The sequence below is a fragment of the Cyanistes caeruleus genome, chromosome 1 (genome assembly GCF_971803275.1).
Source record: "Cyanistes caeruleus chromosome 1, bCyaCae1.hap1.1, whole genome shotgun sequence".
Taxonomy (NCBI): domain Eukaryota; kingdom Metazoa; phylum Chordata; class Aves; order Passeriformes; family Paridae; genus Cyanistes; species Cyanistes caeruleus.
The window spans coordinates 124,249,295-124,273,691 of record NC_141701.1 but is presented as its reverse complement, the minus strand read 5'-3'; the positions used below and the strand labels follow the sequence as shown (position 1 = coordinate 124,273,691).

General features: G+C 37.1%; 1 protein-coding gene across 18 annotated transcripts in view; it reads right to left on the bottom strand.

Moving 5' to 3' along the window:
- The window catches only part of DGKB (diacylglycerol kinase beta), a 384,986-nt gene that overhangs the window by 323,941 nt on the left and 36,648 nt on the right, over positions 1 to 24,397 (bottom strand). For 4 of the 18 annotated variants that reach the window (XM_086855472.1, XM_086855509.1, XM_086855582.1 and 1 more), the window contains exon 1: positions 14,058 to 14,201. The exons of 1 other annotated variant lie outside the window; for it this stretch is intronic. The gene's annotated coding sequence lies outside the window, so the exon portion shown is untranslated. Of the gene's footprint in view, positions 1 to 13,241; positions 13,576 to 13,601; positions 13,750 to 14,057; positions 14,202 to 14,223; positions 14,450 to 24,397 lie in introns of those variants that run through there. 13 more of the 18 variants (XM_023920418.2, XM_023920421.2, XM_023920420.2 and 10 more) reach the window with 10 other exon arrangements.

Genomic DNA, 24,397 nt, shown 5'->3' with positions numbered 1-24,397 from the left:
GAATGGCTTTAGTCATGCAGATGATATGCCTGTCAAAATAGGTCCAAACTGGAATCCTAGCAATAAAAAAAAAAAAAAAAGAAGAAAGAAAAACATTATAAAAAATTTATAACAACTTGATATGAAATCATAGTAATTGCAACATCAACATGAAGATACATCTTTCTTTCCCTTACCAAAGAACCTTTTATGCCCTTGACACCTTCCAGACATGAGAGCCTCCAATTTATCCTTGATCCCAGTGTGCTCCTTTCTGCTGAGCACCACTTCACACCTCTCTAACTGGATGTTGCTCACTCACCAAAAGAATGTTTTTGTTCCTCTTGGGCTCTGGAATTCACTAGGGGCCATGCCCTCAAAGATTCCTCACCCTACTCATTCCAAAGCCACAGCACATCGCCTGGCACACAGACTGTGAGCAGTCCTGGCCCCTTTCACCATTGGGAAGGAATGTGACCTTCTTCAATCTTCCACCTCCCATTCTCACATTCTTGTGATTCAAGAGAAGCAGCAGCAGATGTAGTTTTTATTCTCTGCCTGAGCAAGGTGTGATCACTACGGTTCCATTCAGGTTAACAGAAAAACCCAATGGCATTTCCAGAGTCTCTCTCAAACACACAACCGTTTATCACTGTGTTTTAACCTATCAAGAAAATGGTTGTAAACATCTCTCTCACACATACACACACAGAAAAAAGGTGGGGAGAAATGGTAGATTATATTTGATTGTGACTGGTTGTTCCTACCGTTACTTCTGCTTTGCTCTGGCAGTCAATATCTGTTATCTTCTCACAACCATCCTCAGCAGTAGCACTTTGGGTGTCTAAAGAAGCAATCCTCAGAGTGCAATATGTACAAATAATACAGTCCATTCTTTCATTTGAAAAGCAAAGACTCATTCAGCTCAAAGCATCTTTGCCTAGGAGCTGCTCACTTCTGCACACTGCTAAATTTTAGCCACAGCACTCAGTAAACAGAAAAGCAGAATGACTCTTCATATATCACTAACTGCTGTAATCATCCCAAGTAGAAAAGTAAATATTTTGAAATGGAAATACAGCCAATCCACACTGAAAGAAAAGGTAAATCAAGTGTGACTGTGCCTAAGACAATCTGAGCAGTGACTACCCACTAGTAGAAAGATACCAGCAAACTCCCTATCCTCTGTATCAGGTCCATACTAATCAAAGTAGATACGGAAATTGAAAAAAGACACAACTAAGTCAAACACATGAAAGCATCCTCAAGTTTTACTGGAATTTTATTCCAGAAGAGTGGGGCGGGGGGGAAAGCTCTCACCTACTCTGTAAGGCAAACGTTCTTTACATAACTAATTAAATATAATAAATAAATAAATAAAGCATACTGTGATGCTTTCTCTTTTTCCCCCCTTAATTTCCTAGACATGCCAGTTTCCCCCAATCTTATGACATACACACTCACAGCCAAATAAACCAACCTTATCAAAACCAAACAACAGAAATAAAACAAAAACAAACAAAAAGAAAACAACCAAAGAAAAACCCAAAAAACCAAAATAGCTGACTTGTAGAGTAGAAATTCAGTTTCTCTGCTGTAGTTGCCTCCACCATAGTCACCACTAGCTGTGCCTTATCACCATTTGAGGTGAGGTCAAGCAGGTCTCACTTTCACAGCTCCTAATCCCCGGAGTGCATTATCAACATCCAGTGGAAAAGAAAAGCAGGAACAGCTCAAGGACATGGAAATGAAGGAGGCAGCAGCAGAGATGTAAAAACCAGGGCTCCAGGGACAGTCAGGGGATGTAAAATGGAATATAAGTCAAACATAGTTACAACTTTCTTCAGCTGCTCTTTTGGTGATCTGTTTGAGGAAATGTAACAAGTATTTCTTATAAAATATTATAAAAAAGAATGGACAATAAGGGAAATAACTGTGAGCTGAGCTCATCTGATGCACATTTCATTGACTACGATTCTACAGTGTAGGAAAAGGCTTACATGCAGAGATTAACATTTTTATTTTACAGGCCTAGTTCTATATATGTCTAAGTATTTTCACGCAGAGTGAGAAATATATACTGTAACTAAAGAATTCTCTAGATTATATTGGTATGATTTCATGTTTCTAAGACTCTTACTACCATAGCATCTATACAACCAAAAAAAACCCTATCACATAATGCACAGCTAATTAACAATGTAGAGCAATACACAGAAACAACAGTGCTCTAGGAGAGAGGACTGTACCTGGGACTGATGACTGCAATTTTATTTCTCTAAGAATTAATGTATATATTTTACCTACTTCTAGAAAACAGATTTGTAAACAGTTTCAATATAGCATGGTCAAGACAAATAGAAAAAATAAGTTAAAAGTTCAAGCTCCAGAGGCAGGAATTCATTATGATCTAATACAACTCCCTCAAAGTATGAGGGAGTTAGAAGTTATCTGCATACGCCTCCCATGCATCTGCTACAAGGGCAATGACACAAATACACAGAAAATAAACTCGTAACAGCAGAGGCCACACCTCAATAGTAAGAATTATGATGCATTGATTTTAAACTATACAACATTTTTTCATCAAAACTTTGAAGTTTAAGAAACATTGCTCATATCTCAATATACTTAGAATAAGTAAACTTTAAAAGGAGTAGGAACAGGAGTCTGATAGCATCAGCCTTCCTCATTTACCACTGCCTTGCTTTACCATATTCACCCTCTTACATTCAGATCCACAGATTAATACAGTCATTTGACAGCATTCAGTATTCATTAATTTTATTAGTCCAGAAACTTTCCAATAGTTTTTACTAAAGACCTATCTTCCTGAGCTAAAATTGCTTAGATTTCTTTGTAATGTAAATTCTTCTACTGTACACCTAGCAAGGGGCACAGGTCTATCTCATTAGTTCAGAGTATAAAATATCAGACAATATTTATCTTAGATTCATGTAACATGTCACAGAACTGTAACTTTTACTAAAAGGATTAAAAAAATGATGTAATTCCACGCTACATACTTTATAAGCATTTTGTATTTACAAGCATTATAAATAATGATGAGTAGTCCATACAGAATAATTTATGGGAAATATATTGTTTTCAGTTAAGTGTGCTCATCAAATTCACAGAAGTACAATCCTTGGAAACAGCCTCCCAGTGTGAACAGTCACACTTCAAAATTAAGATGTAATGCTGTTTACACCTTCTTCAATATTTGGAATACGAGACCTTAAAAAATTATGACAGTAACAGCTTTGCTTAAATATCTTCACAGATGAGCACAGAAGGCAGACAGATACACTATTAGATTTTATTCTAAACTAAAATTATCTGTCTATTTAGTCCTCTCTTCTTGTAACATTTTTGTTTTAATGACTTAGTCTGGTATTATAAATCTTAGGTTATGTTTTAGATTCCATAGGGACATTCTGTGGTTTCTGGTAAAGGTGTGTAAAATCGAGGCTCAGTGAACCCCAATCTGCATGAGGCACCTAATGACATATTTCCTGAGGCTATAAATGACTAGGCATCATGGTCCATGTGATCAATTCCATGTTCCCACTGCTATATGAAAAGAGGATGACCATGGAGACGTTGATTTTTTAAAAAATAATAACAGAAATACTGCAATACAAGGCCAAATATTTAGTAGAAATGCATACATAGACAGTCCCAGTTACAGAGCTGGCTTCTGTTGGGCATATGATTGAAATAAAAACATTTGTCATGTACTGGACTTCATTCAGATCTAATGTGACCCCAGCCAGGGTCAGTCACTTGGGTAGTAACTGTTTCTCTAACTACCACTTCAAAGTGCAATTCCTGTAAGTAACTAAATTGTCAGACAGATTCTGACTGCTATAAATTTAATCATTTTCACAACTGCAATAAATATTTGCTGACATATTCAGCAAGTAGTCAATAGAAATTTATACAGAAGTTATATATATACTTATATATATACATATTTATATATACACAAATACTTATATAAACACATCCATATTCTAAATTAACAAAGTCCAAGTACTGATGTGCTGGGCAGCAGAATATGTTGTATTAGGTTAAGATCATAAGATTGGAAAACACAGAAAAGCAAAAAAATTAAACATTTCAAAAATATTTTTTAAATATTTTTGGTTTTAATTATTTAAATTAATAAATTTATGTAATAGGTGTGACATGATATTGTTGCATAGGGTATCTTTTAAAAAATTTTAAGTTCACTATATATTATTCACAAAGAAAAATAACCCTTTTCCAATGGATTAGTAAGTCATTATTCTAGCTGTCATTACATCCATACCAATGAAATATTTAACACAGACACCAAAATGTTTTTAAGGATAGATACAGGAAAGGATTTAGAGAGTAGAAACTTAATTTAGGTATGATATAGGTCCTAAATCCTTTAATAGTCTGATTGTCCTTTCTCTTGCTTGCTAATGCTGTCCTCCACTTCCCACTGGAACAGATTTATATAACTCAGCATTGATAAATCTAAAGTAATGTACATTAAAAAAAAAGTAGCAATGCACTTAAAGTGATGACCAGTGAGCTCATCACTGATGAGTTACCACTCAGAAATATAATAAAAAATTGGAATTATAATCAGAGAAAATCAGCTCAGTGCTTGACAGCATTCAAAAGAAAAAGTATTCCGAAAACAAAATTCAGAATAAAAAAAAATTATTTCTTTGTATAGATAGATCCCTGGTATACTTGGATTCTGAATAATGAAGGGTTTTTTCAGACTTGCAAATTTGATAACAGTAGAACTGGAAAAAGAGGACAAAAAAGATGGAACATAAGAAGTGAGAGTACACTAGAATTCTTCCATCTTCAAAATTAAACTGGCCTATCTCAGATATCTTTAAAATAATAAATGTGTACAGAGTGTTAGAACCTGAAGGAACACTCTGGACATCCTCAGCTTATTCTTCTATTCTTTTCTTCATAATCACTGTTAGGAGACATCATACTAGTCCAGACAGACACTCATCCAGTAAAGCTGTCCTTATGCTTTTAAGAAGGATGAACAACTATCCCATTCACCTGCCCCACTAACAGTGACTTGGTAAGGACATAAATAAGCCACATTGAATTTTCAGTACAATGTGCAGAATTTGACTTCCCCAGAAAAACAAAAAAACCCAAAAAACACCCAAATACAACCCCACCAAAAAAAAAAAACCAAAAAACAAAAAAACAAACAAAACCAGACAAACTCATTAATAATAATTATTTGTCTCTGGAAAAAAGTAGTAAATGCTATGATGTTTACCACACTCTGTAGTGTGGGTGTTCACTTGCTACATATACAACACATACTTTCACAAGAAGGGGCATACAAACAAAATATTTTACTGGAAATAAATAGTTTTCAAAAAAATCTAGATAATAACCAATTAATACGTTCCATTTACTTTTAATTATGCTTGCTGTCATTTACAGAATCCAACTCCAACTATATAGAGGAATGTAATCTGCATTATCAGCTCTTCAAAAGAATTCGCCTACAATACACAAGATTCTTCTCCATGATAAGCTTCATGATCATATGTAAAGTCTTCATCATGCTATTTACAACCATTTTAAGATTTTTCATATTACTATAAGGCCTTTAAAGTATTAAGCCAGAAAGGTAATGCTGTCATGAAATTTCTTTCCTTCCCTCCTCTTCTTCCATTCTATTAGGCTATCTTAAATCAAGAAATACTCAGTGGAGCAAGTGTTAAATCTGAAGAATCAATGACAACATTGTTGAAGACAAGGTAAGACTCAGTGTTATCTTCTCTTCTTCAACACCCACAGGTTGAAAATCATTACCACAGCTGTTCTGCCTTCAGGTGCTGTATTTTTTAACAGTTTAAAATCTCCCTGAACTTTGTGCTTTTCACAATGAACTTTCCTTTAAACAACCACACTGTTTCTTGCATATCCCTGAAACATTTAAATGGCTGTAGAAGACAGGGGTTTCAAGTGCTTGAGACATTTAGGGTATATAAAGAAAGCAGACATACAGGTTCAATGCACCTCTGTACGCTGTCTATATGTCCCTCAAACACAGAACTGGATGAAAATAAATGTTGATATTAACATGCAATAATGATCTACACATGTGATTCATAATCATTTGTTACTATGAAGCATAGTTATCAACATCCATGTTGATATGAAAACACAAGGCTCAGAAACAAGATCTCATATTGGGATACGTGGATCATGTTCCCTGGAGAGGAACAGCATTTTATTCCTTCATGGGTTAATTATTTGCTCTCAGCTTAAAAGAGATGGCACCTGCTCTGTCAAATACATATTTGCATTTCCAAAGAATAAGAGCAGCAAACGAGACAAGGGGAGGAGTAATGAAACTTTTCCCGAATAAATTAAAGAACTCTACATGGGGAAGGGATGAAGCATTTGAATCTGAATGAAAACTGCAGAACATGACAAGAAATACGTACAAGAATTGGAAAACCTTTTCTGCTGGTGATGCTTTCCAGTGAAAACCGGCCAAGAATGTAAATAACGCAAGACAAACTGGAGCTTCACAGAATAACAAATCTAAGCAGTTGTAACTTGTCAGGATACATAGATTCTGACCTGATTTTAGTACAAATAAACATAGCAAGAATGTCTCAGTTCTACAACTGCTGTCATTAAAAGTCCACATTCCACAGTAGTTTACTTTGTATTTTGAAAATAATGCTTTTATTTAACTTTACCTTAAGATGGTAGATGAATTATGGATGAATTACAGAAGCTTTCAAGGTTTCTAGATGATGAAAGCATTACTCCACCCCCATAGGAGTTCTTATCATTTTAGTTAAGGTCCTGGACCAATCATGCAGAACTGTCTCAATATATCATCATACTAGGATACTGAAAGGGTCATCTCTTTGTTTAGATGGACAGCATTTTGAGTCACTAATGTAAGATCCAAAATGAAAAAGCTTCATGGAGTGACCACAATTATCAGGCATGTGCCCTGAACTGAGGTCAGAGGGAATATGGCCTAAACCCTGAAGGAGCACTCTTAAAAGTACAACATATTTTCTGTAGCCCATATATTCTTATTAGTTTCCTTTATAGCTACCTGGTTGTTAAACTGCACTGAAATATGACTGGGTATGCTCTTGTTAGCTAGAAAACTGTACCTGAAAGATTCTACAAATTCTTCTGTCATTGATAGATAGACCGACCCTGACTTCATCAGCTCATCACACCTAAATAAAGAACACACAAAAATCCTTCAAAGAGTCTTGAAGAACTTCTTGTTCACAGAACAGGTAATTAGATATAAGAACTGGATCTTCATCATGACTCTTTTTCTCAACACCAACAGAGATATGAAAAAATCACCACCCTGGTGTACTGTGCAATACAGGGTGGAAAAATATACTGAATGCTCATATAAGCTAGTTTTGTAATTTCTGGGTGAATATTTATAGGAAACAGTCTGAGACAGAACATAAAGCTTTTCTAGGAGTAACTGTTTTGAATTTACAAAAGCAAAACATTTCATAACTGAACATGGTATTCTACAAAGTGAGGAAAACAAAATAACTACTTGGCATTTTAATTTTAAAGAGGAAGTGAAAGAAAATTCTTATCAGAATACTATACTGTTATTAAGAACATCTAATATTCAAAGCTGGGAGGTTTCCCAGGATTCCTCCAGCCATTCTACTTTTGTGAAGTAAGTTGTGTCAACATCACTAAGCCTAACAAAGGGCAGAGCAAATTTTTATACTTCTGTTGTATGAGATGTTTAGAAGGTTTGAATTCTTTGACATGGAAGTTGTCAGACTGTTTAAACACAAACATCTGCATGAGTGCTTTTAAAGTAAAAACAAACAAAATGACCCACTGTACTTCCTGAGGAGAAGCACCTACAGTACTACACAATTTTAAATTTACAACAGCATATAAAGATAAACCTTACCACAGATGCAGTAGTTTTTCAATGTGTATGACATGCAGAACAAAGTAAACCTAAATGCCTAAGGATTAAGAGTTTCAAAGTAAATCCAGAATTTTTAGAAAAGCCTGTAATTTTATTTTTCATTAAAAAGCATTGCTGGAATATTTTATATCAATAACGAATTAAGACAGACTTTTTGGTAAAAACATACCATAGTCATGTTTTTGGGTCATGAAGAAAAATAGAAATGCTCCAGACAACTTGTTTATTTAGATATGTTTAAAAATAGATCCTTTGATATTTAACTTCTGGTACATGGCCCATTCTAATGAACTACTGTTTTAAGGCTACTTCACTTTGTGTTTATATTCAGTAATGCATGGAGAAGACTCAATACTTTCTTAAGAGTTCAAGTCTTCCTTACCTTCCTATCTGAGAAAATATCCAAGGGTATAATTTATCTCACACAAAGACGGATGTCTTAAAATTAGATTTTAAACTGTGAACAAGTCACACCAGCCAGGCACCCTTTATAATGATTTGAGAGACCTGGATACATCCAGAATGTGCTTCAACTGACCTATAAAGGATGCTCATCTTAAAATTAAAATTTCCCCCAGCAGGTGCTTTTGACTTTCCATTAGTAATAATAGCAGAGACAGAAGGCAACCAGATGGTACTTAGATATTGAATAGAAGACAGATTAGATTATTGTACACTTTTAACATTTTTAAAACTTTATTTATACATTATGACCAAGCTATCAAAATCTAAAGAAACGGACAAAGTAAAGACATTGAGTAAAATATTCTAGGGGTGTACAAAAGCAGCACTACGGTTATAGAAAGGAGATTAAATCAAGTTTTACATATCTAAACCTAAAACCTTTTCACAGAATTCTTTTAAACTTATTTAAAGGTTTTCATTGAAGATTAAAAAGAAAAAAATAATTGAAAAAGAAGAAAAAAGGTAGCCATTATATTTCCTTTTGCTTGCTTAATTCATTCCTGCTTGTAATCACATATCTTTCACTTTTCATCTACTTCAGTATAAATTTTTTGGCTATAAATGTTATCTCTTTTTTTTTTTCTTCATTCTCTTTTTTCCTTCTTCCTGTTCTTAAAACATATTTCTGGCATAATATTGCTTCCCATTCACTTGATTAATTCATAAATTCATGCAGGAAACAGGAGAAAATTCACACACAATTAAAGAGGCAAAACCAGCAGCAGACCCTTGAGTCTCGGGACACAGTGGTTCATAGTCTATGTCTATGTCTAGGCCATAATCTCTATAATCTAGATTTAGAAGAAAACACTACTTTGCCTTTCAGAAGACAAGGCAGCAAATTTTGCTGATTTCACGCCACCTGAGGTTTTCTCCTAGGCTGATACAGCTGCCTTACTATATGCAATTCCTCTATTTCACCTAAAATTAGCCCTCCAAGACCACAAACATACAAATTTGTCTTGGAAAAGCCACACATATTTCAAGAGCATTCAGGATTGATTTCAGGTCATTTCCAAACTCAAACCAGTGTATAAATCAGAAGTGTCCACCTGGGGAAATATTTAGACCAAAGAGAATAAATTTGACTCATTGCTTTTACTTTACACTATATACTTTGAAAGACAAAGGAGAAAAGAAAGACATTTCTATTAACCATGTGAGTTTTCCCCATTCCCTGACTAAACCAACAATCCATCGGAACGCTTCATAAGCAATATCCAAAAGGCAACCCAAAAGGCAAGCAAAGCACCATGCCACAGCAGAAGGCTCACAGATTTGAATGCACCAACATAAACTTCCATGAAAATTTTCATCACACCTCTGTTGAGATTGTTACTACTGAAAGGACTAGAGAGTGAGTTTCTTATTACAACTACTGAGCACTAAACATCTCATTGAATGTTTAACGAAAGAGATACCTTAACGATTTCAAACCAAGTAATCAAAACAGGGCTGAAAATCTACCTAAAGATAATTAAATAATTCATGGCATTTGTATTAACTGAATATTTCTGCCACCATAAAAAAAAAAGTCATTCCTAACATCCCTAACAGAGAAGAAAGAAGTATCTAGAGGTCATTTTAGTCATGATTTTCTATAGTAAACAACAAACATCTAAAAATAAAAAACTAATTGGTCCCCAGAATTGGAAGTCTAAATAGCAATACTGAACTAACAAACATGTCTACAACTCTGCTTGTCCTTGTTTTATTTACTTTTTAAAAAATAGTTTAGGGCAAAACAATAGTGTCAGAATTGTACACTTAGATTCCAAACTTGTATTCAGGGGTAAGAAATAATTAAACAGCTTCCAAATACTTACATTTGTTAAGCTTTTAAATTTGTGGCAAACTAACTATATCCCTTCAGGGCTAAACTGCTGCAAACATTATTCAGAGAAGTCTTTTATTTTCTTCAGAAACAATTAAAAAAGAAAATGTGCTCTACATTGCATAAAGCTGTTTTACAGGGTCTTTGGGGACAGTTACTCATCTCAATTCCAACTAAATAAATAAATATTTACTTCTCAATTTCCTAAATTAGGCTAAATACTTTACCTGCATCAGATCATTTCTATCCATAGCAAGAGCATTGTTAGTGTACTGAAAACTAGGTCAGGTTGACAAAATAAAGATATCAGTTTCAAAGCCCAAATTTTTAACTTTTTTTCACTCTTTTAGGCAAGGTAGTAAAAATAAGCACAAACATCAAACCCTTCTCAGTGAGACCCAGCATGTCACTTCTTCAGCTTTCCAGTACTGTCAATTTGCTGGTTTAGCTATAAAAGTAGTCCCTGAAGAGAAAATTATTAATGAAGTATGGTTATGAAAAACTAAAATTATGGACAAGTAATTGCCATAAGTCTTCTATTACTGTTACTAATTATTTTGGAAGTGCCACAGGAAACAATAAACTGACTGAAGGAACTCGCAACTGAAGGTCAAGAGATCCTTTATGTGGAATTTTTTGTCACAAAATGATTTGCTTTAACCTTTATACCAGCTTCTATTGATTAAACTGGCTGTGAAATGCTATGTAATTCCTTCCAAATAACGCCTGGAGCCTCATCTACACAAGTGTAAAAAAAAATTGGGAATTACACACAGAAGGTGTAGTCCATATTCTTGGTATCTTTTTCACTTTAAACAGTAATGCAAAGTTCAGCTGGGAACTCCTGAAGCAGGTTGCAAACTTTACTTGATAGCAACAAGCTGTAGGGAGCTTTCAGGAGGCCAGAATCCTTTCGTTACACAGCACTGCATAGTATTGAAGTCTCCCAGATTTGACTGGGAGAACTTCATTGTAACTTTAAAACAAACATAAGTGTCTTTCACAAGTACCTTCTCCATCCACAGGTTAGAAGTCTGGCTGAAATTCTCTTGATCCAGCACACCAAACCACAAAACAAGACCAACTGTTTCTGTAACCCACTCCCCTCTAATTGTCACCACTCGTTCGTAATTCCAGATACAAATTAAAATGTTTCATCATCCCCTTTCCATCAAGGCCTTAAAAAGACTTGTTAAAATTGTATGCAGAAGGCTTAATTTACCTATGATCTAATAAAGGTCATAACAATTCAAAGAGAATGAAACATCATATATTATCTATATTCAAAGAGCATCTGGACGATGCTCTTAGTCACACAGTTTAGTTTCAGGTAGTCCTGTGAGGAGCAGGGAGTTGAACTCAATGATCTTTATGAATCACTTAAAACTTGAGATATTCCATGAGTCTATGCTATATGCTGTCAGTTTTTATTACATTAAATCTAAAGCATGACTTCAAGCTATTATCTTTCATTCTGTATGTGCCATTCACAAGAACTCAGTGCTGCTGACACGCACACACAAAACAAAAGAAGCCCAGTCCAGCTATCCAGCCAGCTGACTGAAGTTTTCCAGTATTAACCTATTATTTTACTCCCAAATGTGCTATTTACACTCTGCTTTACTAAAATGCTGCTTTAACAGCTTTCCTACAGCTCTCTTATTCTCTTTATTTCTGTTCCAGTGATCTCTTTCCATAGGCAAGAGGTACCTAGACCCATCCTATAGTGACACCTGAATGACAGTTCCAGAGCAGAAACAGTGCAGATCCTCCTTGTAAGCAAAAACCTAATATCTAGTGCTCTTTAGAACAATTAACTTTATTGCTTTCATACTGCATGAACTCATAAAAAATATCTGTTCATTCATGCATTGCTACTGAATACTGTTCAAGACACCTACAGGTGTTTAAAAAAGATTATTTCAGTTAGTACATAACAATTCATATATATATCTTCCTCAAAAAATATAAGAAAGGGGGCTTTCAGAAACCTGCCTAAGAACAGTAACTTCTGATGTTTGCAGGCCCCTAAATTAGATTAACACAATTGGACCCAAATATTTCAAATCCACAGCATAAAACATATCACTCCACAAACATTTCAGACTGTTGAATAATTGTTCCAGGCCTTCCCTGCCATGATAAACAACAAAGTCCTTCTACCTTGACAAATGAACGAGAGACAAGAGAAGCCCCTGGAGGAAAGTGCTGTTTTGTGATGTCCCATGTTTCTTGATGCTTGTTTTCCTTCTGTACCAGATACACATTTCAGGCTCTGAGCAATGCTGGATTACCACTTTGGGGAGAAACAAGGGACTTATTTCCTGTCATGTTATCCATAAAGCACAGCACAAGTCCAGTCATTTGGGAATGCATATTAGGTTCTTGGTATGGATTTTTTTTTTTTCCCGGATGCATAATGACTTTCTAAATATGTGCATCATACCATTCAAGTGCAAAGGAAAACTATTACCTTGCTACACTAGGTCATTTAAACTAAATGGAAGTAGGAAATGTCAAGTAGCTTTTATAAAAACTTAAAAGATTATGTCTCCTGCCACAATTACTAGTTTTCCCCATCCTGTTGCATTGCGTCTTTTATTTTACAATAGGGTTTTTTAAGTTTTCCATTTTTTTTCTAGACTTACATTAACAAGATAAAACTGCTCTTGAAAATAAATAAAGTTCTACCAAAATTTGTAGAATAAACAGTCAAACAATGAAGAACTGAAGATCCTACAGTCTGCTTGTTTAGCTATGGAAAAATAATACCTACAGTATGGTAATCTGATGAGAAAACCTTTAATCCATCTCCAAAACAGGACACTCAGAATGAAAGATGTAATTATATTCAATTCTGACAAACAAAAGTGTTCCTAAAAAAGAATCAGAACAACACTGGGCCACAAAACAAACAAACACAAACAAACAAAAAACCCCAAAACAAAAGAAACCCAAAGCACAAGAATGAGCTTGTAACATCACCACGTAAAGTTTAAGAAGACCAGCCTTCAAAGCCTAAGTTTGCAGCTTCATCTTTTGTTTCCTGCGTCCTCGCTGTGTTCGCATCTACACTGGATGCCTCAGCACTTCAGCGTTTTGAACCCGGCTACCAGGGGCAGCATCAGGACACTGGCTGGGGTTGAGCAAAGTGATATAGGTCAACGAGGCAAACTGCCCGTAACTAGAAATCAAAGCGACGCGTCGCGACCAATTCAACACAGCACGGCTAGCTACAACTTTCTGCTTCGCCCCTCCGCTACGCCCAGACACACCGCCGCGCCTCAGGGCCCCCCGCTTCCGCGCCTCACAGCGCTCCGGCCGCCCAGCGACTCGCCAACTTACTGCAGTGCGATGCGGGCGGAGGGAACGCTCGGCCCCGGGATGCGAGAGAGCCCGGCGCCCTGGGCAGCCGCGGGACCGGCCATCCAGCCGGGCCACCGCCAGCGACGGCGGCGACACCGCCGCCAGCCCCCCGCCCCGCCCCGCCGCCGGCTGCCGCAGCCCAGCGCGCCCGGCCCGGCCCCGCGGGGTCACCGCCGCCCTCGGCCCCGCTTCTCGCCGCTCTCCGCGGCACAGCGCGGCTCCCGCAGCCGCCCTCCTCTCGGGAACGGGCAGGCGCCTCCGGGCGGCGCGGTTTTAAGCGGCGGTGCGCCAGCACATCTCCCACCCCCTTCCCGGCCGGGCGGCAGGGGGGAGGGGAGCAGCGACACAGACACACAGAGACACACACACGCTATCGCTCACGCACACGGAGACACCCCCTCCGCAGCCCCTCCCGCCCCCGCGCAGCTGCGGTACCTGTTGTCCAGCGCCCGCATCCCCCGGGCGCCGCCCCCCGACTCCGCGCCCGCTCCGCGCTGGGAAGGCGGTGCGGCAAGAGCCGCGCGGGGCTCCGCCAAGCTCCGCTACCCCTTCTCCGGCCGCTGCCCCGCGCCGAGAGGCGCTAAGCCCGCGCAACACTTACCCAAAGTTTACAGGGTCTCCCCGCCGCTGACGACCGCCCGGGGCTGCCGGCCGCCCTCCCCGCCGCCCGCTGCGAGGTAGCGGGGCCGTGGCAGCGGGCGCACCCACGCAGCCGCGGGGCACGCAGGGGCCGAGCGCCGCCCGCCCCGCGCCTACCTGCCCGGCCGGGCGCTGCCGCGGGGCGCCGGGAAAAGGCGGCGGCCGCGGAGCGGCTCCCACGCAGGTGCGCGGGCACTGCGCCGCCGGAGTCCGCGGCTCAGGGAGCTGGGAGAGGCTGCACCCTCCCTGCCACGGCACTGTCCGGTCCTCGGCGGCCGCTGTCCCCCGGGAAGGCCGGGCCAGTGCCCGGCTCGGCGCCCCGCAGCCGCTTCAGCAGCAGCCCGCCGTGCCCGGCTGCCCAGGCGCCCTCCGGCCGAGGGACCTCCGCGAACCTCGCTCCGCCGAACGCTGCCCTGGGCCCCCGCTTCCCTCCAGCACCTGTTCCGGAACCTCTCCGAGGGTAGCAACAACCCAGCTAGGGCCTGTAAGAATTTGCAGATTTACTCGGAAAGTAAAAACGAGGGACCGGAGTGGCAATGGCATGGAAATTAATGTCTTTGTGCCAGTGCCTACCATTTAGCAAGACACAGAACTGGGTAGCTGATCGAACTTTCACTGACAGGTTCCCAGTGTGGTTAATGAGAGATTTCTATGCACTACCAGCTTCCATCTTCACCAAGTCTTGAGTGGTCAGAAAAGCCTCAGAACTTCAGCTGGGAGCCTGATTTTATCTCTAATTAAAATGACATTAATTTCTATTTGTATTCACTTTGTTGATATATGGTGCTAAAAGACATAAGCTTTGAATGGTGTTTTAGGCAATATAGATGAGATTTAGCATGTTGCTAATAATTTTATATAATAAATCCATTGACGTTTGGGAATAAAAAACATTTACCAGCATTTTTTTGTTTCATTTGTGCATGTGTCCATTCTTCCTTTCTAAAATGTGCATTTAAAGGGTTTCATTTTCCTAAGACACAAATGCTAGAAATTCTTGGAATCCTCTTTATTTTAGGAACCATGAAAACCATGCCAGCCTGATTTTGTTTATAGAGAGGTTTCTTAAAGGAGAATCCCTTAATTCACCTAGTGCACTGAACGTGGTTTCCTCAGCATAAATGATACCTGCTATCTATAAATTAGCTTCTCCACACCACCATAAAAGATATTTAAGTGTTTTGAATTAGCACATTTCCAAAACTCATTGACACTCCAGCTTTTTGTTTAACAAAAGAGTTTGAAAATTTAGATGAGCTTCCAGTGTACAACTGAAATGCAATTTTATGCTATATAATGGAATAAGTACATATTTATGCCATATACTCAGTAATACAAAGGCATTCATAACTAAAATTTCATGTTGATATAGTTTTGATTGTCTTAAATGAACTCACATTGTATTCAAAGTAATTCATTCTATTCTTTTCATATTCTCACAAAACCAAAAGAAACAACAACTTTTCTGTAACTTTGGAAAAATATGTTCTTCAGAGGCATAGCATCATACATATTAACCTTTAAATTCACATCCAGTAGTCAACTTTATAAATATCTTCCCAAATGCCAGCTTCACAGTAGTATGTGCTAAGTACTTGTGTCTTGTTCCCTGTGTCTAATCTATTGCTTTCCCTTTAAGACACTGATTTCATGAGATTCTTTTTCTCCCAGGGTAGGAATTCAGTCCCAGTATATTTGAGCCTCAAGTTACTAAATATGGATCAAAACACTGAAATACATTGAGTAGTTACTCACAATTGTGATAAATCATTCCAGTACAACACAAAATTTTTATAGGCCTTGCAATAAAATATTACATCTCGTGGTATGGGGCAGAGGGCTGGTTTTGAATCACCATATTGCCTTAAAAATTGCTTTGAAGCACTCTCAGTTATACGTGGTCATATAAAAAATAAAAATTGCTGCAAAAAATATGATCACAACTAAAAGTGCATTTTTTTTTATGTTGTGCAGAACTTCTATTCATGCACTTAACTTAGGCCTTTACTGTTCTCTTCTTCTGTGTATTAGAACAGTCCAGCTTCAGTTGCTATCAAAATGGAAAAGGCCCCACAAGTTCATTTATAGTTTGGAATGACAACTCCACAGACACTTGTAGCTTTAAAACTCCAGAGAAAAATTTGGAGGTTTTACGACACAGGAAGAAAAATTAACCCCTTCATTAAGCATTTCATATGCTTAGGAAAGCAACAACCCTCACACAGGTGAAAGCCAGCTCAGCACAGCTGAGCTGTGAAAGATCAATGTAAAAGATGTCAAACTGAAGGATTCTAACATTAAGATTCTTCTTTTTTACTGGAAAATACTTAGGAGATTGCTATCCACATGCCTAGTTTTAGAAACATTGCTGTATTATGTGCTGTTTTGAGAATAGGTGGAGGATGGGGATAGATGGATTATGGCTTATGGCTAAGAGCTTCCTCAGCACAGAGCTCAGTGGCAGCATTGGTGCATAGCATTTTCACATAAGCATCTTTGTTCTGGTTTCAATACAAAGCTCCATCATGCTGTTCCAGAGTCAGGATGCTGCCCAAACTGTATATGCTCCTGTCCTCCCCTCCTTAATCAATCTTCTACCATAAGCAGATTAAAATATGCAAAGAAAAAATATATAAAATATGTTTGTCTGTTAACAGCTCGCTCCTTCACAGCAAAGAAAATAACAGATGTCTAGAAGCCACAGCCAGAATTTTAAATATTAAATTTATTATACTATATACTTAGATCTGTGTTTGGATATTTAAATGAATTTTGTTGCTAAGCATGACTTTAGGTTGCTCATTTAATAAAACTATAATGAACTTGGAGCCTTACATTTTTATATGATTTATGAAAGAATAAAGCACCTAACTCAAGAATCCTAACAGAAAAATAATTCTCAGTTTCCAATGTGTTTTATTTGCTTTTAATATATTGCAACAACGCCAGTCATCTGCAGTTATAGTATATCAGTAGTTTTGAAGAAACAGGGTTCAGACTTACAAATCTGATTTCATTAGTGGCATTACTGTACAATCTGACATGTACAAAGCATTGAAAAGTAGCCATGAAATCAGCTGAGGTAACAGCAAGCTATATATAAAGAAAATATTTTTCAGAATGGTTTTAAGAAACAAATGTACCCCACCAAATTTGTTAAAGAAAAAAAATAATCTCCTCAAAATTTGATTAATCTACTTTAGAACATTTTTACACTATATGAAGGGTTTTGTGGAGAAAATGGAATTAAGTGAAAAAAAAACCCAAACTTTTTTCACAGTAATTCTATACTTTGTGTGTTTTCATCAAAAAAAGTCAGTATAAAGTAAACCACACTGCTTCCTCCCAGAAACAACAAATTCACAAGCAATCAGTAATAGGGACCCAAGCTGATATCACTTTACATTAATTATTGTAGTGTAACAATGTACAACACATAGAATAGTATGTATTGTCCACTTGACCCATATACTTATTTATTCTTGTGAAATTCCCAAAATACCTAGAGGCATTTGTAGGTCTACTATCACTCACATTACTGATATTCAATATATATATATTTGTGTGTGGTTTTTTTTTTTTTGTGTGTGTGTGTCTGTGTGTATAAAATTCAGGGTAACTAAAAGAAAATATGCCACAGAGCATATATTTGTACTGGGGAAAATCAAGGACTGTTGACAAACTAAAGGAAATTACATAAATCTCCTGTACTATTTCTCTGGACTTGTTATCCAGTATGCCAGATTCTCTAACAGAATCTTTAGCTATTCTTTCATTAATGCAATTAAGATTTAAGACTGAAAGCATCTAAATTCAGACCCGTGGAATTAACACCAGCACACAAGATTATTTGCTCGATCCAAGTGCTCCAGATCAGTCAGTCTTGCTTCTGTCTTTGGAGAATCATAGGCTGACTCCTCTTGGAATTCATTCTGAGTAATATGAAGGACAGCAGGATGTGTGGGAACAATCTACATGAATTTACTAAGGATAAATCTAGCCTGATCAATTTGACTGTTCTCTGTGATGAGCAGACAATATATGGATGAGTGAAAAATGGAAATACCAGCGGATGGTACTTATCTTGGCTTTTGCAAGGCTTTCTATGCTTATTCCCACAACATTTTCCTGTCCAAGTTGGACATATCACGCTGGATTGGTGGAAACTAGATACCTGTGCAACTGGTTGGGCTAAGAGGGTAGTGGTTAATGGGCTGTATTCTATCTAAATGCCAATAAGAAGGGTCATTTCCCAGGAATACATCTTTACATCTTTAAGGATAGAGGATATGTCCTTAACATCTTTATCAGTGATGTGAAGGACACACAGGAGTACTTGTTCTTAAAGTCTGCAGGTGAGAGTACTAATTAACCCCTGCCAAGGGTAGGACTGCCATCCAGAGGGAGCTGGACATGCTGGAGGAAAGGTCTGGCAGGAACCTTACGAAATGCAAAGCCCTGCACTAGGGAAATAAAAACCCTCAGTGGTGGGACCAGCTCTGTTGAAAAAGCCCTGGGAGTTCTGTCAGACAGTGACAGCATTGAGTCCTGGCAGAAAAGAAAGTCAGTGTCATCCTGGGCAATAACAAGGGGCGTTATTAGCCCACTCCAACCAGTATTTTATAGACCACACCTTGAATAATGGATCATAGGATAATTCTGGCCAAAAAGACTCTCAGGACATCTCTAGTTAGGGTCAAATCTGAGATCAGACTAAGGGGCTTTATTCAAAAGATGGAGACAGCATAACTTCAGTGGACAACCTGACTAGTGCTGGAGCATTCTCATGGTGAAGTCACTTTTCCATATATCAAGTCTGACCCTCTCATTTCCACTTATGCCCATAACCCTATGTTTTCCCACCATGCATATCTCTGAAGAGCATATCACTTCCTTCTTGTTAGACTTCTCATGCATTTAACTCCATGGGCTACTGGTTAGGTGTCCCCAGATCCTTCCTTTCCAGTCTGGACAATCCTAGATGAGCCAGTGGTTATACAGATTGTCATATAGGTGTATAGGTAATGCTCATACTACTAATGGTCTTTGTCCTCCTCTAGTGCTTTAAAGGAAGAAATGACAAATACAAAGGACATAAAGACAAAGGCAGTAGAGTATCTTTCAGTGAATTTAAAGCTTTTTTTCCTTATAATTTATTCTCATCTTTATCTTCTCTGTACATACACAGGGTTCCCCCCACCCCGTTGTTCCTGTTTCAAAGAGGGACATTGGGCAACCTTAGGTCAGTGAGAGGATTTTCAGAGATATGGCAGGGCAATGGGTTGGCAAGCTCCTAAAATCTGCATGAAAGATACCACTTATTTCAACAGGATGCAGGAATGAGCCCTTAGCCATACTAAATGAGAGGTGTTTGCTCAGCCTGAAAAGATATTATTTAGTTAAAGATTACTTAAGAAGTAGATGTCTAACAGCTCACTCATTCTGAAACCCTAAAATATAAAAACTACTAAGCTCTATACAAATATTATAGTACCTAACTGGGGCAGGAGGTAAGGGGCAAAATGTGCTTACTGTCTGTTTCTGGATGTAACATTGTAAGAGTAATATGCATATTTTTTCCACTACATTTCATTCTATATATATGCAGGATATAAAAAAAGAAGCATATGGCTAGCAGACATAAAAAAAAAAAGATAATTATTTATTTATATATCTCAAATATGCATTTAATTTTAAATTATGGTTTTAAGATTAATTACCATATGTATGTTTACTGAACTGTCTTAACTGTGTGAAAAGAAAGAACATGTCCTTAAGCAAATTTGTTGAATTTTAACACATATTGCAGAATCCCTATTTACTATGCAATGACCAATGTAATTGTTACAGGAAGGCTTTCTGTTATAGTTTAAACTCAGTTCAAGAACAGTTGAAGCATAATATATTCTCTGTGTTAAAGGAACTGATGGACAAAATTATTCAATTTAGACTATTTTAGTTCATTCATGGTTATCATCTAGTGCAGAGATCATTCCTGTCACTAAAATACAAAATTAAAGATATTGAGGGACTCATGAGTGTAGTGTCTTTCTTCTTCTGCTTTCCATATTTCTTCTATATTTTGCTTTGCTCATGTTGGTTATATCAAATATCATGCATGCACATGTGCTTTGTACAGGTAGATTTATGAAAGGCCCACAGTGGGATGTCATGTCTTAAAAAAATAAATTTTCAGGAGAAATTTATAAGAATAATTGCCCTGCATTCTTTCTGATAAGAAAAACAGAAGTTAGCACAGCTACTCTTCTAGATTCATGAACTGACAGAAGTATCATAGAACAGAATGTATGTCTGCCAGAGAGGCAGTATAGAACTTCTGTGGATTATAATTAAACAAGTATTATTACAGACATAGCTGACTAAAGGACTAATGAATCAATAATGAAGAGAAAAATGGGTTTAATTTAATCTAGAAATTTCCATGAAAATGGAAAGCAGTTAGTGTAAACCGTAAAAGAAAATGGCTCCATTTCCCTGGTTGATGCAGCATAAGGAAAGTGCAGAAAGGAAAAGGAACATATAGCAAACTAATAGTATTACAATTTTCCTTAACTTGATAAAGCACCCTACAAAAATTCAGCATCAGAGAAAGAATTATAAGAAATTATTTTAAAGTAGGTAGTAGTATAGTAGTAGAAATTATTTTAAAGGTTGAAATTAAAAAGTACACATATGCCTGTCATTCACAATGTTTGAGCATAACTTGTCATAAAACCATCAAGTGAACTAAAAGAAGTCAAAACTTGCATTTCTAACTAGTTAGACCTAGCTAATTAGCCCTACTTCATTTGCATTTTCATTAAGTGTGTTCAAAAGAAAAATTTTTTTGAAAAACAACAGACAGGAGATATATTAGGTTAGTAAGCCAGAGTTATATATCAAACTGTATTATCAGGAGTGTACCTAACTGGTGAGAATAATTAACAACACAATCAGCACCAAGACTTAGGGTTTCAGTACTATTATTCTACATATTCAAGAGGTATGTGTATTATTATGGCTGAAAATGAACAGAACTTAAAAGCTGAAATAAATTGGAAATAGTTAAAAAAATTATCTCTTAAAGGACATTGAGAAAAAATAGTAAGAAGAGAGAACTAATTACATTTTATTATTTTAAAAGAAAGGTTTTCCAGAGGGCTGATGGAATGAATTTGGAAGAACATCTCCAAAAAAATGGCTTGTATCAGTGAAATTTAAGTAAAGAAAGCAGAAAAGGGGGGCTGAACAATGAAAAAAAATTAAGAATACTTTTTCTTCAAGTTAGTAACAAGGAAGCCACCAGCAGTCTTCAAAAAGAAACTTCTAGTGGATTCAAGGCAATCAGGAACAGAAGAGAAAGCAACAGTGGCAAGTAGGGCTAGTTAGCACCTGCTCTATATATAGCCCTAAAATCTCAGATTCTTATATAGTTTTTGGTGGAATTTAGGACTGTCCTTTTTCTTCATCTGACTTTTATTTTGCTGAAGTGTCAGGGATCTATTTAAATCAGTTGAAAAATATATTGTATAGCAATGTAATAAAGGATATTTTGTTATATCTAAAATAAAGTAGATCCCTAAAGAAGCATACATTTTACTTATATGTAATTGATGCTGCTGTCTTTGCTCACTGCTATATTGTACAGCATTTAAAGGTGATACACAAATCAGTGTTACACTGCAGATACTTCAAGTAACTTGGTTTTATGTATTTTTTTGTTAAAAGTTAATAAAATTTCTATTCTTAATACTGTCTACTATTCTTAAGATGGTCATGCCTTTTAGCGTTTTGAACATGTATATAACAAAAAACTCATTCCACTCACTTTCCTAAGAACAGATTCACATACAGCTTCCAGCTACATTTTAGAAATGTACAGCTACATTTTAGAAATGTATCAATGCAATTTTGCCATTGTATTTTGTTTTATAAGAAGTTATAAGCTAAGTTCTCTTCTAGTTGTGCTGTCACATATAAACATAATTTATTCTGGATTTACACCACATAAATAGGACAAAAACAAGGGAACTGGTTTTTGAGAGTAGCAGGATCCTATGAATAAAGCACTCAGTGGTGAGCTTAGATAATTTGGTTCTGCTGGTGGTCCATTATTTGATGTCCGAGATCTATGTATGTAAAATCAGCACTGTGATTCAAAACTACAAGTTAGTAAACCTTCCTATAACACAACAAACCTCAAGTATTCAGGTTTTGTTCAGAAAGAAAAAAAAAATCCCCAAGTAACTAAAGTTCTAGTTTCAAAGATGTCCAAAATTTCTTATTTTTGTTGATACTTAACAGATCAATGCCTAGGGCCACTAGTGGGCCATTTTCTTTCATACCCCCATCAGGAGACTAAATATAATACAGATTTCAATCATTCCCACTGTAAATACTCAGTCAAGTTCTGTACAAACCACAGGAAAATTGATTTTTCACTCAGAAATAAAGCCAAAAGTCAAAGAGGTTCCAAAAACGTAGAAGAATTTCAGAGTGGTTGGGGTTGGAAGGGAGGTCTGGAGATCATCTAACTCTCCTGGCTCAATCAGCATCACCAAGAGCAGATTGCCCAAGGTTGCCCAGTGGTTAAGTACATGACCTGAGTGGCCTAGTTCAGACTTCTCTTCCTGAAGGCTCACAAATCTCCAAATATTCCTTCATAGAAAGATAATTTATCATCCTCACTACCTGTGAATGCCAACTAATACAGAAAACTTCAATTGGGCAAAACACAGGAATGGGACTGTACAGATACTCCTACTGAGGGCCAAGAACTTTATTCTACCTTCTGCTTCTTCTGGATTCCAAGTTGTTTTTCCACCTAGAGGGTCTATAAAACCATGTTTTGAACTGAATTTTGATACAATAAAATTTCTTTAAATCCAAAGAAGTAACAAATTCCACCAAGACCAGATTGAATGTTAAAATTCTGGCACAGTGGAGGAGAGGACTTTGAACCCCTTCAGAAAATGTTTGAAACAACTTCTAATTTTGATGTTGTCACTTTCTCATTCTCCTGACAAATTTTAAAACAGAAATGGTGACACTTTTAAGATGATACGAATACCTGTTGGAGATGCCTTGAAATGCCTATTACATAAAATTGTTCAAATTACTATCTTTAAATTTGCTTTTGACTCTAGCTCAGCTTTTCCATAAACCACCATGATGTCTCAATCATGAAGACTAGAGCCATTTTGGATATTTGAATTTGTGCAACCCCAGGTTTCCAAATTTTAAGAACAAGAGACACACTGAATTTAGCATTAAAGAGCAAGATGCAAGAGCCACATACTTGGAACTTAATTTTAAGTGTTTGCCTAGATAACCTAGTACTATTTTACAGCAAGCCTTTTAACTACTTATATGTGTTTTACTTCTTTAGACTGAAATTATCTGTAGCAAGGAGTTTCTCTGATGTGCATTCTTATACACTGCCAGCACAATAGAGTAGCAAATTTGGTTTGATATCTAACATAAAATGAATCAATGGAACCATGTATATTCACCTGGCTTATATAAACTACAACCTTATAGCTGTGTGACATAGGAAATATTTTCTTCTAAAGGCTAAATGAAACCAAAATCAGGAAACCAAACAACAAATACAAAGCATGCATTTGCTACTTCCTTAGTTTAACTTTTTAGGCTAATTTTTTTTCACTCAGATTCTGGGTATACCAACTAATTTAATGCTGCTTCTGTTTTCTTTAATTGCTTTAACAGTTTTTATAATATTTTAGTTTTAATCGCTTCACTGTGCTGAGTCTGTTTCAATGTATAACAAACACTTTGATTAGCTCTTATTTTCAAAACTGTCTTGAATGGAATTACTTCTGTCTGTCTGCTAATATGAATAAACATGCACAGCCCCTTTCAGAACAAAAACCAATCCTGATGCTGAAAATGTTGCTAATTTCTATCATAATATATTCAGGCTTATTATCTGGAAACTATCTCCTTGATATTGTGCATTTGCATATGCATGAATAGTCATCCACCTGCATACAGTTATTCTTGGTGCAGTGTTTTAGAACTTGTGAGCTGGAATTTCAAACATTATGCACCCCTTCTACTCTTTATTGATTGATCCCTGATTCTTCTCTAGGAGGCTTCACCTGACATGGATACCG